This window comes from Taeniopygia guttata, chromosome 1 (assembly GCF_048771995.1).
Source record: "Taeniopygia guttata chromosome 1, bTaeGut7.mat, whole genome shotgun sequence".
NCBI lineage: Eukaryota > Metazoa > Chordata > Aves > Passeriformes > Estrildidae > Taeniopygia > Taeniopygia guttata.
In genome coordinates this window covers 32,119,760-32,132,860 of record NC_133024.1, presented here as the reverse complement: position 1 = coordinate 32,132,860, position 13,101 = coordinate 32,119,760, and the positions used below count along the sequence as shown (strand labels likewise).

Here is a 13,101-nt window from a genome sequence, read left to right as displayed (position 1 = left end):
AGTCTAGAACCAAGGTACATATACTAAGTAAAGCTAATTAGGCATTGAAAAAGCCTTCTTGGATGCATGATGGATTCCTCACCACCTGAAGTCTAAAAGTTGAGGCTTGATATCCATTACTGGAGTTTGTGATAGTCCAAGCAGAAGCCATAATCTTGATAGGAATTATTGTGTGAAGTTCTTCATTATGTGCTTTTCAGAAATTAGTTATTTTATTGATATGTTCTGACCTTACATCCACACAGACTAGGCAAATGTTGAATAATTATTTTTTGTGTTGTTCAGAAACTACACAAATATTTGCTCTGAATGGGATTGAAAAAACAGTTTTGTGTAAGTACATCGGTGTATGACAAAACATACCGGTGTATGACAAAAGAGGGGACACATTTCCACCCTCCTGAGCTTTCTTTCCAAAACAGGTTTCTTGATAGTTATCCAGAACACTAGAATTAAGTCTGTTCTTGCAATGACTCTCCAAGCTGTAACAGAGATATATGAATCTTCACAATGCAGAGGATGAAAGGTAGCAATAATCAACATTTATTTTCCACCCTCAATTGTTTTATTGCTAAGTTTAGTCCTGAACACTGGCGTAACGTATTAGATTGCCATATTTCCTTTTTCCAACTGAAGCAAAAAATGTTGTGATTGAAAACTCTTGGTTTGAAGCAGAAAGTAGTGATTAAGGTTTTCGTTACAAAGCCAGGATCGGTAACCAAGTTTTTGTTTTTCTTTTTGTTTTCCTAATCTAGCCAAATGTAAAAAAAAAAAAAAAAATAAAAATACCCATGAGGTTATTGCTCGAAATGCTAGAGGAATATTCAGTCTCAAACTAAAGATTGAATCAATGGCATTAGAAATTAGATTTCCTTGCTTTTTATTTGCAGTGTTTGGGTGAAAGAGTAAGAGATGTTAGGTCTTTTCCTCCTACAGGAATATGCATTGGAATCCGATCTAACCTTTCTGTTTAAGGATACAGTGTAGTATTATTTTTTATTTTAGCTCAATTGATACATTTAAATTCTGCCCATTTAATTTTCTCACTCCTGATTTCTTTCAGAAAGTAGAGAGAGTTTAGATACTTGACAGCACATAATAAAAAAGCAATCTTTAGTCTCATTCTGCTGATAAAGGAACTGATACACCTAACTCAGATTTTAAACGTGCTATATAAAATTTTAAAGGACTTTGTTTTTCTTAGCAATTGAATGCTAATTAAGGGTATTGATTCCACTTAATGAGTTGCAAACACTTTTAAAAAGGTCAGACCTGAAGTGGATTAAGTGGAAATGTATAGAACTTTCAATATTTTTATTTCATTGCTATTTAAGTATGCACCTGAAGAACATTCGATGAAATGTTACAGAGCAATGAATAACACTAATGTTTTCCAGCTGCGTAAATGAGTTGGATTAGAGCTGACAAGCATTCTCTGTTATTTGGCCACCATTTCACATTGTACATCCTCAGCTTTTCAATTTATTTTAGAATGGGTTGAGCTGGAAAACCTGGCTCCTTTAGCATTTCTCCTTCTCCAGCAGTGGCTGCAAGCGGACTGCAGGAAAAAAGGATGAGCTGAACATGCAAATGTGATGCTTACATCTAATACTTTCCATCAAGGATGAACTGAACATGTAAATGTGATGCTTACATCTAATACTTTCCCATCCTCTAACCATCTTCAGGTGAGGGAATTTCCGGAATCTCTGTAGTTTAACTGCTATCTAGTAAATCACAAAATGTTTTTCCAAATGCTTCTTTAAAGACCATTTCTCTTATTTCTTGAAGGTATGTACAAAAGAAACAATCTCTTTTTTTCTTGTGTAAGTTTGGATGCAAAACAGCATTTCTTGACAATAAATATAATTTTGAACAGTCCAAATACAAAACAGTATGCATAAGGAGTAAAAAGAACTCACATGTTCTTCACTCAATAAAGATTGAACCACAAAGGTTATGAAAAACATGGGGAGGAAAATCTCCTCACTGGAAGTTTAAAAGATGTGAAAGTTGTCACTGAAAATTTTTCTTAGGAATTTTTACGTATATCTTCTACTGAAAAGTGGATATTTTTTCTGGCCCATTACAAACCCTTTAAAAAAAAAACAAACATGAAAGATCATGTCCCCTGAGTGTCTATTCATCGGAATCAATATTAAATATGACAAGAAAAATGTATTTAATTTAATTAGCTATGTATTTTTATCAAGAACTCAGTTGCAGTGAACTCTAGCTCCTTGCTTTTCTCAAATATTGTGAGAAAGTTCGACTTCAGTGTCACAGTTCTGTATGTTCAGCATGGCAGCTGGGATACTGGGAAATGCCCCATGCTCATTCCGGAACAGTTTGGACATAGCAGATAGGATTTTCATATCTGATTTTAAACATCTACTATCTGAGCTAGTTAACTAGACTCCAGTTATAATCAAAGATGAGAAACAAGAGGTTTTACAGTGAAAAAACGTCATTTTGAAGAAGAGGTCTAAAAGAGACACATGTCTCATAATATAGCAGTGCTGTTCACTCTTCCTGACTGGAAAGGGAGCCTTGGGTGAGTGGCTCAGATCCAGATGTCTAACTTAGGTGTGATGAATCTCTCTCTAGGGTTTCTACTGTCCCTCCTTGTTAACTGTAGAAATAATCCTTCTTCAGATTGAAAACTTTGGAAATAAGTCTTGTAGGAAGCCAAATACCTTCGTGGCTTTAAAGCATTACAAAACTTCTGCCATTTCAAGCACTTGTAAGCAGTGACTAAAGAACTTGAGCTGGAAGCCAGCACTGCTGTGTACTTTTGCACTCTTGTCCTACTCAAGTATCCTGAGCTCTTTCTCTTGCCTTCAGTATAATCTCATTTTGTAGTAACACTCTTTTCTTATTTTCTCATTTTCAGCGCTTGGGCTGTTAAAAAAAAAAAAAAAAATAGATATATGCCCAGAGACAGATGTAAAATTGCTGAGCTTTTCTCAAATCGCTTCAGTCCAGTTTCAGCTGTGTTCATAGGCATCCTTCTCCTTCTCCTTCTATTGATATTTTCAAATACTTAAAATTAAAATCTTCATGTTGCCATTTCTTCCAAGTTAAAACTTGGTGTCTTGGACTAATTTTGATACAAATATAAACTCCAGGTTTATCTTCTGTAGAAATAGTACAGAAAGTAACAGCAAAAATCTTATTATGAACTGTAGGACTTTCGTAAATACGTAGCTCCTAAGAAGCTTGCTTTCATTTTCTTTGCAGCATGACTGACAGATTTCTAACTATTGTAAACCAGAAATTAGATAACACTAAATCAATTTTATGAATGAATTGGTGTTAACTGACACTAGCAGTGCCAGTTAGCAATACATAAATGAATCATTACCGTGACCAGATACATCGCCACATACAGTTTGTCAGTCTCTCTCTTTCCATAAAATTTATACAGCATTCACAGGAATATCTGAGCTACTGACAAGGAGCTCAAGACTTTCTGTTTAAATCACAGATGAATCCTGGAAAGAAATACACGACTCATCACAGTATGAGATAACAGAATTTGAACTGTCTTAACTGTGCTGGCTTCATGAGCATTTTACCATGTTCTATGAAACTCCAAGGAGAAAATTGATTTTTGCATAAAGAAACAAAAACAACAGTGAAGGGGTTTCAGAGGGTACAAGGGTGTTCCTCTTCATCTTTCCAAAGAACACCCTTATTTGGATATTCATGTGGATGTGTGAATGCAAGTAGGTGCTTATTCCAAAGAGTTGTCCAGTCCCCCCCCCCCCTTTTTTTTTTTCTGTAGCTTTCACTAAAACTTATTTTCCATGTAATATTAACTCAAGGAGTATCACCTTTAACCATCAGACATAGAGATCTCTAAAAACGGACTACCTAGACAAGTAGGTGGAGCATGGTTTGACATTTCAGTGTAGGGGTGCTAAAAAAGGTGATGCAGTGATCATTCAAGTGCTGAGTGCTGCTTTACACAGCTACCCTGCTGTTAAAGTGGTATTTTGCAAAATAATTGTAAGAACTTGATAGGAATGGATGCTACTCTGAAAAATCAGTGAGAATGCCAGCAAAAGACCAAGTTTATGCTGTCTGTATGTTTGAAGTAGGTGTTTATTTGCAAGAGAATTGGCTGACAATTAGTCATAAAAAGATTCTATTTGGGGGGAAAGCTAGCAAAAGTTAGTCTTCTAATCTGAATCACTCTCTGGAGGATCCTTTCCCTGAACTGACTATAATGGAAGCTGGGGGAAATTAGTCTTAAGTTGTCCATGACTTGAGTTAAGCCTTTCTGAATATCTCTCTGTGAGATATACCAAAGTAATATGTGCAAATGCCTACTTATAGTCTTTAAAGTGACTACTCCTTCACATCACACTTAAAGTAATACATAGGCAAAACGGATGTAAATATAAATTAGTTCTGAAGTACACAGAGTTCTAACATTCTCTTTGTCAGCCACAAGATCTGAAGAGGAATCAAAGTGTGGGTGACCTGCTTCCCTGAGGTAACTTGAATGACAATAGATAGCTGTTTGGAAAAAGGGAATTCAAGGCCAGATTTTCATTTCATTGCATTACATCTTTCATGCCATGCTCCTAGTCTATCTTCCTTTTATCCATCTCCTGTGTTTGTGATTTAATAGCAAGATGGATTGGACAATCTGGGGGCCTGAGAAGGTGCAGTAGAATCTTATGTGTGTATATATACACAAATACTCATTTTTACACTCGTTTTTTACAATCATATACAAACTCCCTCAAGAAGGGAGTGTTCTGCCATTCCAGAGGTATTGTAGGGTGCATCCCAGCCATTTACATGGTGGGGTGTAATCTGATGCAATACTTCTGAGATGTGTCCTTTAGGAATTTACTTGCTTTAATTACCTTTAATCTGAAGGTGAGATGCTTTACCCTTTTATGTCAGTGGCAGAGGCCACTCGTTATGTATCTGGTAGAGGCTAGTATTCTGTGGCAACTAGGCTGAGTCAACTGAACTGCCTTTTAGACTCTCTGAGGTCTAATGTTATTGACTTTCTAATTTAATAAAAATCTCCACAGAATTTACATTTCCTGACTCTTAATTGACTTCCACTCAAAATCACATTTCCAAGCAGCCATATATCCTAGCAAACCATAGAACCATACAGAATCATAGAATGGTTTGGGTTGAAAGGGACCTTGAAGGTTATCTAGTTCCAGCCTCTCAACTATGTTTCTTTTAGCAATGGTATCACAGTGCAGATATATCTTTCCTTGTAGCATGACTCTACCTTCTATTCTTGTCCATGTGTCAAAACATCTTCAGTACTGCAGTGAAATCCTGAGAATTCAGTGCAAAATAATCAATAAACACATTCCATAAAACAAGTATTTTGATTTCTTATAGCTATATTGCCGCAACTATAGAAATTCATGGCAAAGCAGGATTTTATTGCTTAGTTATGACTCAAAAATCACTTTTGCCCCATCAGATTCCAGTTGGCTACATTAGTTTTTACTTTAGGCTGTTGGTACAAATCACCACTTTCTCTGAAGGTCAGAGGTACTATTTCAGGAGGGTGAATTTGTATTCCTTTGTGACTGATTGTCATAGATAATAGAAAATGGCAACTGGTTTTGTTCTCAGTGAGATATGTCTGTAAGTGATTATTAAGAAAGCCTATAACTTTGTATGACTGATTGTCTCTTCTTTTAAAGCTATAAATAAAAACTGAGAGCAATTAGGGCTAAAGGACAATCTGGATGTAATTTATGTTCAATGCCTAACACAGCAGGACTCTAATTCAAATGGTGTTATATGCCATGATATGATATTTCCACAGTTCTGTGATTCCCAGATTTAAGCCTGAAAAAGCTCAAATGATATAAAAATTTATTTTGAAAAATCCAACAAAGTGGATTTCTGGAAATGTTTGAATTACATTAGTCTATTCAATTGCAATATATGGCACAAGTCCCTACATGCAAGGCTTTCCCAAAGCTCTGGCAAACATGTTTTTGACACATCTTCATCCCAAGCAAAATCCTACCTACTATAAGGCTGGCCCAGCTATGAAATATATCATAAATACAAGGTCTAAGGGACAAAAGTAATGTATTCAGAAGTTAATTCTCTTGGAAAAAAAAAGCTTTTAGAATGGCAAGAAAAGTCAAATATAAAGCTGTAGAACACCCTCCAGCAACAGTGGAAACACTAACAAGGATTATTTATCATAAATAAAAGACATTAAAAATGACATGGCAAAGCACAATAGCCCCTAGCTGTGCAGGGACTGGGCTACCCAATTTTGCAATTCATATTGGAGACAAATGGCATCTTTTAAAACTCATGACATGTTAAATGCTCAGTTCTGAACTACAAAATGTCTGAAGTTTTTTAATTAGAAATGCATCTCTGTCAATTAGATGCAGCATATAGTATTTACACTTTCTAGTACTACAAGTGGGGAAAAATACCTGCAAAAAATAAGATTGTCTATGTGAAAATTAAACCAACTTATAACCTGTGTATATGTGCAGCCTGCAATTTATCTTCAGCTTAAAAGGTAGAATTAAAAAAAAAAAAAAACAAACGCAAAACAACCCAAAACCTTTCAGCTATTATTTCATGCTTAACTACTCTGCAATCACTTTCTTTATTCACTCAGCATTCAGATTACTTAATACTCTTCATAGCTTGTTTAGGTAATTTTTATATAATCATATCAAACAAATAATAACATTTCAAGGTTGGTTGATCTGTTATTTTGGTCCAGTAGTGAAAGTGTACATTTAGATCTTTCTTCATTCTCTCACTTTCTCACCAGAAAGGCAAAACACTTTCAATAAGTCATTTGGGACTGCCGAAACCTGTGTTTGTTGTGACTAATTTCTGCAAGCACAGAAGCAGGTAATTTAGCTCAGCTGCCTCAGAAAGCTTCAGGTGTTCCAACATACAGGATGAGGTATATCCCTAATGTCCCTTTTTTTCCCATCAGATCTGTCTCCACTTACTGCTCTGATTCCTCCTCCTCAGTTCTGCCATGTGTGTACTCCATGATGCTGTGTTACAGTCAAGGATGGCTGTCCAGTAACAACACCATGGAGTAGCTGCAGCCATCATCATAAAATACCCCAAAAAACCAAACAAAACAATCTAAAAATTACTTAGAACTTTTCCTGATGACTAGCACCGATGTCATTCTGCTTATCCAGAGAAGGGCAAGAGAGCTGCTGAAGGGTCTGGAGCACAAGTCTGAAGAGAGGCTGAGGGATCTGGGGATGTTTAGTCTGGAGAAAAGGACACTCAGGGGCCTTCTCACACTCTACAAGTACTTGAAAGTAGGTTGCAGCAAGGTGGGCGTTGATCATCCAAGTAACAAGCAACAGGACAGGAGGAAGTCCCAGGTTGTGCCAGAGGAGGTTTAGATTGGATATGAAGAAAATTTCTTCCTCAAAAGGGTTTATATATCCTTGGCCAGATTTCCACTTTCTTCAGATCTGCTAACTAAGTACTCTGACAGTTGCAGTGCCTCTCCAATTTTATTCCAGAAAGGGATAGAGGAAAAAACCCCACATACTTTTCTTCCTGACTACTGAGTGGATGGAGATGCTGCTCAGATCTGCCAATGGTGATGATCTGAGGCAGGGCTGGTATGCTGTCTCTAATTTATTTTGGCCATCTGCTTTTCCTGCTTCTAATTGGTGCACATTAAGAGAGAAAATATTCTTAAAGAGCATTTAAGATGAGGATGCTCCTGGACTCACTAAAAGCAGATTGAAATATAATATTTGCTTCTCATTGGGCAGATCAGTCTGTATCTCAGCAACCACTTCATATTTGGCATGACTATTCCTTTTGCATAAAGTGATTACATGTACTAAGGTTGTTATTGATATGAAAGATGCATTAGTAAAAGTGAGAAAAGATCCTTTTTAGTGGGTTCTGCACACTTGTAAAATATTTATGTTGTAGCCTGCATATACTGCAGTTTCTTGGTAAACATTGAGCTTTATGTGTCTTACTAATGCTCAGGAGATGAAAAGTGTATTCAAATAGGGGCCCTATTTGAACAGAGATTTGTGCGCTCTGCTCCTTCACTATGAAACAACAGCTTTAAGGTTTGTCCACTGGCTTCTCTCATCATCTCAGGGGAGGCCTTGGGAAAGGTGCACGAAGTTTAATCTGCAGTATTTTCTCACCCTAACACCATGGGTTTTTTCACAGTGAGTTAATTTTATTAAAGCCTGAACTCTCATCTGAGAAAATTTCACAACTATGAAGAAGTCTGCCTTCTGAGAGGAGTGGGAGACAGCTAAACATTGTCAAAATAAAAATAGACAATGTGATTCTTGTTTCCCTTGCACTTTTTGGGTGGGTTTCATATTTTCTATGTTAACCAGCTGGTAGTGCAGGCTGAACTGACCATCTAAACAATACCGTGTGAAGAGACGAACATCCACACAGAGGATGTTTGCTCTCAGAGGTACTTCTCTTTCTCTACCAGCTTCAGACAAGAGTCTAATAACTAGACTTAGACTAAGCTTCAAGGAGGTAAAGCAAAGCAACACAAATTATACTTTCAAACAATTTTTTCTCTAGCAAGACTGACATTAGATTTTCAAGTAGCACCAGAAAAACCTCTTCATTCAAGTAGATTAACCCAATTTTGTTTTTTATTCATTTTGCATCTTGAATATGCTTTTTTATAGCATAGATTAATAAGCCTTCTTTGATGAAGTAAAACCTACCCACCCGCCACTATTTTGCTATATGGTTTTCAAATGTCATTTTTCCTAATTTTAATCTTAGTTAAAATGCCTTGTAACAATAGCTACACTCTCCCAGTAGATATGATATGAAATTTCAGAAGCATACAGAATTTCTCACTGACAGCATACTTGTACTTGCATTTCTTATTTACAATATTCCTCAAAGAATTATGGTTTTTCTTTATCATTTTACAGGACAGTGGTAATAATATATGGATTCTGTTGGAGATAGAGTGTCGTACAAGTATTGGATGAAATATTTACCTAGCAAACAGACTTGCTGGTAAGTCATTGTGTTCTTTCTTCTCTTTTGCTACTTTTCAGGCACAACAATGTGAAGGAAGGTTTATAATTCAATTGGATGTTTACTAAAAAAATTAAATCAAAAAAAGAAAAGAAAAACAAATCAAACAGTATATTTTAAATATTTGCAGTTCTCTTTCCCAAATAACTTCAGTACTAATATATCCTATTTCCTCCCTCCCCTAGAAAAACACTTTCAGTTGCCACTTTGTACTATCGTGTACCTGAAGCTTTGTAGGTTGTTTTATCTACAGGTACTCCCTCATCAGAAATGTCCAAAGTTCAGTTGCACAGGCTAATGCAAGAGTCATAAAACTTCTTGCTATTTTTTAATCATTTTTTTCACTGCTGGGTTAGGGTTTTTTATTTTTTGAATTGGTCTTGTTTTATTTGCTGTAGATATTGTGCTTTTGGTTTGATTTTGATGCTAAAGAGTGTTTATGGGTCTAGAAACATCAGTGTGGCTTTTATTTTTAGCTGATTAATATACATGAGCTACTAAAGAAAATCACACATTTAAAAGATTAATTTGAAGATCACTGGTCAAAATCACCCAAGGTATAGTCCTATTGGTACCTCTGGTTTATTGTATGATGTTGAATGGGTAATTTCTGAAGAGCAGGAACTGTGTATCTGTAAGGAGATACACTAATGCATGTACAGTAGTGTATGAACTGGATTATTTTTCTTTACATTATTGGAGAGATCACAAGGTAAGAATGTTAAGAATGACTAAACTCCACTAGGCCTAATAAAACTTATTTCTTCTTAAAATATTACCAAAAATGAATAATATAAAATATATTTTTTGTTCTAAATGGAGTTGCTTTAACTCTTGCGCTGTCAATATTTTTTGCAATACTCATTACTACTTCCATCCATTTGGTATAAGATCTGCACTTGAAATGCTGTTAGTGCTGGGATTTTGTAGCAAAAATGCGGAAAAGAGACCAAAGGTGAAATCACCATGTTTGAATTGCTAGGCTGCTGTATAAAGATACATGTTCTAGAGACTGATGAAATAAAAAGGACATTTTATTCGTTGTGAGCCATCGTGACTGAAATACTTGACACTTTGAAATGTCTTGAGTTGGTCTCCTCTGTTAAGTCTTTACCAGGAAGAAAATACCTGGGAACAGTATTGTGTTGTATTTTCACAGATTACCTGGATATGTACCAGGGGGAGGGGATCAAAATCTGTCCATGGCAAAAGGGGGATTATTTCTTCAGATTGTGTTCAAAACTCATCTGGACAATTTCCAAAGCAACCTCATCCAGTTAGACTTGCTTTTGAAGTAACGATGAATTAGACATCCAGAGGTCCCTTCCAACCTAACTAATTCTAACTTATTCTGGGGTTCTGTGTAGTTGGGTGAGATGTTGTGATGATTAGAAAACTGTTTTATGATATACACACACCAAGGTACTTTACTTAATCTTCAAGAGAAATTACACAATTTCGTATTCAATGAATGAGAGCACCAGGATTCTAAAAGATGCTGAGGGAAGTTGGGGAGCCAGAAAAGAGGAAGTGGGATTTCTTTAAGGAGGTGAGGATCCAGCTGTGAGAGATAATTAGGTACCTAATACCATAGATGTGCACATAATTTGTCCCGTGGTTTTAAGATTTTATTTTAAATGCTTTTGTTTTAGAGTATGATTTGCTCTCAGAAGTCTGTATGATCACTGGCTGCTTTGATCACTGGAGGGCACAGAGTTTTACATGCTGAGCAAAACCTAAGCTCACCTGGGGAATCAGGACTGATTTTACAGAGGGAACTCTTTCCAGTCTCCCTAGCAGAGGGCCATGAAACACTACAGGGGGATATGAGTGAAGAATACTACGTTTCTGTAAAAAGGAAAAATGTCATTTTTCAGCGTGGATAAAAGTACAGCCTGCAATATAAACCACCTGCTATGCTCTGTTTGGTATTTCTACAACCTTAGGAATATCCATGATGGGACACTTAAAAAAAAAAGCTATGGATCAGCTGGACATAGACCTCTGAGGAAAAACAAGGATGAGTATGAAAGGTTCATGAGCAAGAAGGAAAAGAAAGGTGGAATTGCTTGAGCTGATTTACAGTGATGAGCTTAAAATAAATTATAGGCTTTTCAAAAAAGAAATAAATGCTTTATTCTCTCCATTAAATTCATTCTGGAGAGAGAAAAATGTTAGGAAATTAAACTGAACTCAATTCAGGACGGGTAGTAGCAGACAGCTTAGACAGATTGGGAAAATATAGTGATGGAATACACTGCTTTGAGGGTTTTCAGAATAGGCTGGAGAATCTTCAGTCAGATATAGCTGATCCTGGTTGAGATATAGGATTAAGTCCATCTCCTGTGGTCTTTCCCAGCCCTGCTTGTCTCTAGTACACTGCCCCTGAATCCAGAGCAAAAATTAACAGATTCTCTTACTCAAGGAAACAGTTGTGTGGAAATGGTGGAAGGGGAAGAGAGGCTGTGGATAAATTCACCTCCCTCCTGTACATTAAAGTGGTCAATAAATGCAACATTCATCTGGTGAAATCTGTACTATCTCGGGAGTAAAGAGCGCTAACCTGGGCTTGGTAGAAGCTGGATCCCTGACAGGAGACTCTCATTTACAATCATTTCAAACTGCACTCTCAATGTGTTGGAAAGCATAAAGACAATATTTGTTTGCCCTCTTTGCTTTAAAAGGGTGTGGCTTAGATATTGTATCTGAAACCAACAGCCCTTATATTCCCTACATGTTCATATCACATTGACATGTATGATTAAAGTCATAGATTAATGCTTTTAGCACAAACCAATGTCATATTAGGATTCTGAAGGCTTTTAAGCACACTAGAAAACAGCTGTGATGGACATACACAGCAACTGTACCACATGCATGGGCAGAGTATTCTTTTGGAAGCACAAGAAATAAACACTGTGCTTGGAAATGAAATTATTATGAGCACAATTGGTAATTACAAGAAGTAACAACTCTATTTCCAAACACTAGGAATCATAATCCTTTTAGCAAATAATCATGCTGTTTATATGCCTTACAATTAGGTGCATGAATTGGGAGATGAGACACTTCTCTGTATATCTCAACTGTGTAGAAATATAAGTAGTTATAACAGTTATTTTCTGTATATCTAGTAGAATCTGAACTCTTTTGAAGAGGGCTTTTTAGAACTGAGCTCCAGCTTTTCATATCTTGTGCTCTTTATCTGCACTTCACCAGCTTGAATAATATCAATTAGAGCTGCTGCTATACTGTCACCTTTTAATTTTCTGCTTCTCATGCCTTAACAAACTCATAAATTTGGGTGTTAACTGTTCTGCTGGATTTTTTTAATAAGAAAAAATCAATTTAAAATAAAAACAAGTGTTCTTTTTGTCTGGCCTTAATACCCTTGATACTCATCCAGCACTGGTGCTCTACTATGTAATTATTTGGAAACAGCTTGAAATAAAACATAGAAATAGGACTGGCAACCTCAAAAATATCACCATTGCATTCGGTAAAGGCAGTTGTAAGGTTACACATATATCATCTTATCATCTTCCAATCTTTTGCTCTCTGATGACTACAACAGTAGCAGTAGTACAGCAAAAGACAATAAAATGGCTAATATCCACTCAAAAACCTTTTCATTAGATGCAAACTATTGTAGAGTCAAGTTCAAAGTAGAGATACATGCTGCAGAAATCATAGGCAGCCACACCCCAAAAAAATACAGGACTGAATCCATTGATCAAAAATGTTTTCAGAATTTCCATTTCCTTATGAGTTAAATACCAATAAATATTGAAAGGAGAGACTCTCAACTGCAAATGGAGAATTTACAATATATAGTTAAATACAAGCCACAGCAGAGTCTGGGAGCTTTCTCCAATACTGTAATAGTGCAAGGTGGTTCCTATTTTATAGGAGACCTCAGGTCAAGGAAAAGCAATTAATCCTGCTTTTGATGGAGAAAAAAAATGTAGTTTATCTCTGGAAATGTTTAAAAATGCAATTATAATTTAAAAATATTACATTCAGGATCATAGCTGGTTTTCTGACATATAT

At 36.1% G+C, this 13,101-nt stretch overlaps 1 protein-coding gene across 41 annotated transcripts in view; it reads left to right on the top strand.

Annotated features, from left to right (window-relative positions):
• Positions 1–13,101, top strand: part of TENM4 (teneurin transmembrane protein 4) — a 1,535,912-nt gene that overhangs the window by 789,061 nt on the left and 733,750 nt on the right. For all 41 annotated transcript variants that reach the window (XR_012058592.1, XM_072936977.1, XM_072936960.1 and 38 more), the window contains one exon: positions 8,943–9,030. The gene's annotated coding sequence lies outside the window, so the exon portion shown is untranslated. The remainder of the gene's footprint in view (positions 1–8,942; positions 9,031–13,101) is intronic.